Below are 4,938 nucleotides of genomic sequence, written 5' to 3'. Positions count from 1 at the left end.
TGGAAAGTGTTCATATGTAGTAAAAACCTGAGAAATCCGTCCGTTTTCGTCATTTGTTATCGAATAGACTTAAAGCCAGATCATCACATTGGCCGCTCTTCTCTCTGAAACGGTTGTACTTATCGTCTGCAAAGCTATGTCGCGTGCTGCGGTATGCGGAGACACTAAAAGCACCATAGTAGAACACAGATGAAGCTTCAAAGTTGATGTAATAACCAGTAAGAAGTAGTAAAATTCAAGGTTTAGGTATCGATTATTGACTTTTTTGCTGGCTTTGGTGCCTTGGACATGAGCTAGGACCTTACGATTCTGCATGAAAGGAGGACTAGCAGCAGCGTTGCACGGGAGTATGTGAAAAGTGTTCATATGTAGTAAAAACCTGAGAAATCCGTCCATTTTCGCCATTTGTTATCGGAGCGACTTAAAGCCAGTTCGTCACATTGGCCTCTCTTCTCTCTGAAACGGTTGTACTTATCGTCTGCAAAGCTATGTCGCGTGCTGCGGTATGCGGAGACACTAAAAGTACCATAGTAAAACACAGATGAAGCTTCTAAGTTGATGTAATAGCCAGTAAGGAGTAGTACAATTCAAGTTTTAGGTATCGAATATTGACTATTTAGCTGGCTTTGGTGCCTTGGACATGAGCTAGGACCTTAAGATTCTGCATGAAAGGAGGACTAGCAGCCGAGTTGCACGGGAGGATGCCAAAAGTGTTCATATGTAGTAAAAACCTGAGAAATCCGTCCGTTTTCGTAATTTATTATCGAATCGACTTAAAGCAGTGCGTCACATTGGCCATTCTTCTCTCTGAAACGGTTGTACATATCGTCTGCAAAGCTATGTCGTGTGCTGCGGTATGCGGAGACACTAAAATCACCATAGTGGAACACAGATGAAGCTTCTAAGTTGATGTAATAGCCAGTAAGAAGTAGTACAATTCAAGTTTTAGGTATCGATTATTGACTTTTTAGCTGGCTTTGGTGCCTTGGACATGAGCTATGTCCTTAAGATTCTGCATGAAAGGAGGACTAGCAGCCGAGTTGCATGGGAGAATGTGAAAGGTGTTCATATGTAGTAAAAACCTGAGAAATCGGTCCTTTTTCGTCAGTTGTTATCGAATCAACTTGAAGCCAGATCGTCACATCGCCCGCTCTTGTCTCTGAAACGGTTGTACTTATCGTCTGCAAAGCTATGTCGCGTGCTGCGGTATGCGGAGACACTAAAAGCACCATAGTAGAACACAGATGAAGCTTCTAAGTTGATGTAATAGCCAGTAAGGAGTAGTACAATTCAAGTATTAGGTATCGAATATTGACTTTTTAGCTGGCTTTGGTGCCTTGGACATGAGCTAGGACCTTACGATTCTGCATGAAATCAGGACTAGCAGCCGCGTTGCACGGGAGTATGTGAAAAGTGTTCATATGTAGTAAAAACCTGAGAAAACCGTCCATTTTCGTCATTTGTTATCGAATCGACTGTAAGCCAGATCGTCACCTTGGCCCCTCTTCTCTCTGAAACGGTTGTACTTATCGTCTGCAAAGCTATGTCGCGTGCTGCGGTATGTGGAGACACTAAAGGCACCATAGTAGAACACAGATGAAGCTTCTAAGTGATGTAATAGCCAGTAAGGAGTAGTACAATTCAAGTTTTAGGTATCGAATATTGAATTTTTAGCTGGCTTTGGTGCCTTGGACTTCAGCTAGGACCTTAAGATTCTGCATGAAAGGAGGACTAGCAGCCGAGTTGCAACACGCGATCTAGTGTGTTTTCATATGTAGTAAAAACCTGAGAAATCCGTCCGTTTTCGTAATTTATTATCGAATCGACTTAAAGCAGATCGTCACATTGGCCGCTCTTCTCTCTGAAACGGTTGTACGTATCGTCTGCAAAGCTATGTCGCATGCTGTAGTATGCAGAGACCCTAAAAGCTCTATAGTAGAACACAGATGAAGCTTCTAAGTTGATGTAATAACCAGTAGGAAGTAGTAAAATTCAAGATTTAGGTATCAATTATTGACTTTTTTCCTGGCTTTGGTGACTTGGACATGAGCTAGGACCTTAAGATTCTGCATGAAAGGAGGACTAGCAGCCGCGTTGCACGGGAGTATGTGAAAAGTGTTCATATGTAGTAAAAACCTGAGAAATCCGTCCGTTTTCGTAATTTATTATCGAATCGACTTAAAGCAGTGCGTCACATTGGCCGCTCTTCTCTCTGATACGGTTGTACTTATCGTCTGCAAAGCTATGTCGCGTGCTGCGGTATGCGGAGACATTAAAAGCACCATAGTAGAACACAGATTAAGCTTCTAAGTTGATGTAAAGCCAGTAAGAAGTAGTACAATTCAAGTTTTAGGTATCGATTATTGACTTTTTAGCTGGCTTTTGCTCCTTGGACATGAGCTAGGACCTTATGATTCTGCATGAAAGGAGGACTAGCAGCCGAGTTGCATGGGAGAATGTGGAAAGTGTTCATATGTAGTAAAAACCTGAGAAATCCGTCCGTTTTCGTCATTTGTTATCGAATCGACTTAAAGCCAAATCGTCACATTGGCCGCTCTTCTCTCTGAAACGGTTGTACTTATCGTCTGCAAAGCTATGTCGCGTGCTGCGGTATGCGGAGACACTAAAAGCACCATAGATTAAGCTTCTAAGTTGATGTAAAGCCAGTAAGAAGTAGTACAATTCAAGTTTTAGGTATCGATTATTGACTTTTTAGCTGGCTTTTGTGCCTTGGACATGAGCTAGGACCTTATGATTCTGCATGAAAGGAGGACTAGCAGCCGAGTTGCATGGGAGAATGTGGAAAGTGTTCATATGTAGTAAAAACCTGAGAAATCCGTCCGTTTTCGTCATTTGTTATCGAATAGACTTAAAGCCAGATCATCACATTGGCCGCTCTTCTCTCTGAAACGGTTGTACTTATCGTCTGCAAAGCTATGTCGCGTGCTGCGGTATGCGGAGACACTAAAAGCACCATAGTAGAACACAGATGAAGCTTCAAAGTTGATGTAATAACCAGTAAGAAGTAGTAAAATTCAAGGTTTAGGTATCGATTATTGACTTTTTTGCTGGCTTTGGTGCCTTGGACATGAGCTAGGACCTTACGATTCTGCATGAAAGGAGGACTAGCAGCAGCGTTGCACGGGAGTATGTGAAAAGTGTTCATATGTAGTAAAAACCTGAGAAATCCGTCCATTTTCGCCATTTGTTATCGGAGCGACTTAAAGCCAGTTCGTCACATTGGCCTCTCTTCTCTCTGAAACGGTTGTACTTATCGTCTGCAAAGCTATGTCGCGTGCTGCGGTATGCGGAGACACTAAAAGTACCATAGTAAAACACAGATGAAGCTTCTAAGTTGATGTAATAGCCAGTAAGGAGTAGTACAATTCAAGTTTTAGGTATCGAATATTGACTTTTTAGCTGGCTTTGGTGCCTTGGACATGAGCTAGGACCTTAAGATTCTGCATGAAAGGAGGACTAGCAGCCGAGTTGCACGGGAGGATGCCAAAAGTGTTCATATGTAGTAAAAACCTGAGAAATCCGTCCGTTTTCGTAATTTATTATCGAATCGACTTAAAGCAGTGCGTCACATTGGCCATTCTTCTCTCTGAAACGGTTGTACATATCGTCTGCAAAGCTATGTCGTGTGCTGCGGTATGCGGAGACACTAAAATCACCATAGTGGAACACAGATGAAGCTTCTAAGTTGATGTAATAGCCAGTAAGAAGTAGTACAATTCAAGTTTTAGGTATCGATTATTGACTTTTTAGCTGGCTTTGGTGCCTTGGACATGAGCTATGTCCTTAAGATTCTGCATGAAAGGAGGACTAGCAGCCGAGTTGCATGGGAGAATGTGAAAGGTGTTCATATGTAGTAAAAACCTGAGAAATCGGTCCTTTTTCGTCAGTTGTTATCGAATCAACTTGAAGCCAGATCGTCACATCGCCCGCTCTTGTCTCTGAAACGGTTGTACTTATCGTCTGCAAAGCTATGTCGCGTGCTGCGGTATGCGGAGACACTAAAAGCACCATAGTAGAACACAGATGAAGCTTCTAAGTTGATGTAATAGCCAGTAAGGAGTAGTACAATTCAAGTATTAGGTATCGAATATTGACTTTTTAGCTGGCTTTGGTGCCTTGGACATGAGCTAGGACCTTACGATTCTGCATGAAATCAGGACTAGCAGCCGCGTTGCACGGGAGTATGTGAAAAGTGTTCATATGTAGTAAAAACCTGAGAAAACCGTCCATTTTCGTCATTTGTTATCGAATCGACTGTAAGCCAGATCGTCACCTTGGCCCCTCTTCTCTCTGAAACGGTTGTACTTATCGTCTGCAAAGCTATGTCGCGTGCTGCGGTATGTGGAGACACTAAAGGCACCATAGTAGAACACAGATGAAGCTTCTAAGTTGATGTAATAGCCAGTAAGGAGTAGTACAATTCAAGTTTTAGGTATCGAATATTGAATTTTTAGCTGGCTTTGGTGCCTTGGACTTCAGCTAGGACCTTAAGATTCTGCATGAAAGGAGGACTAGCAGCCGAGTTGCACGGGAGAATGCGAAAAGTTTTCATATGTAGTAAAAACCTGAGAAATCCGTCCGTTTTCGTAATTTATTATCGAATCGACTTAAAGCAGTGCGTCACATTGGCCGCTCTTCTCTCTGAAACGGTTGTACTTATCGTCAGCAAAGCTATATCGCGTGCTGCGGTATGCGGAGACACTAAAAGCACCATAGTAGAACACAGATTAAGCTTCTAAGTTGATGTAATAGCCAGTAAGAAGTAGTAAAATTCAAGTTTTAGGTATCGATTATTGACTTTTTAGCTGGCTTTTGTGCCTTGGACATGAGCTGGGACCTTATGATTCCGCATGGAAGGAGGACTAGCAGCCGAGTTGCATGGGAGTATGTGAAAAGTGTTCATATGTAGTAAAAACC

Source organism: Schistocerca gregaria, unplaced genomic scaffold (assembly GCF_023897955.1).
Source record: "Schistocerca gregaria isolate iqSchGreg1 unplaced genomic scaffold, iqSchGreg1.2 ptg000692l, whole genome shotgun sequence".
Lineage (NCBI taxonomy): Eukaryota > Metazoa > Arthropoda > Insecta > Orthoptera > Acrididae > Schistocerca > Schistocerca gregaria.
The sequence above is the reverse complement of the archived record's forward strand: the minus strand, read 5'-3'. Positions refer to the sequence as shown.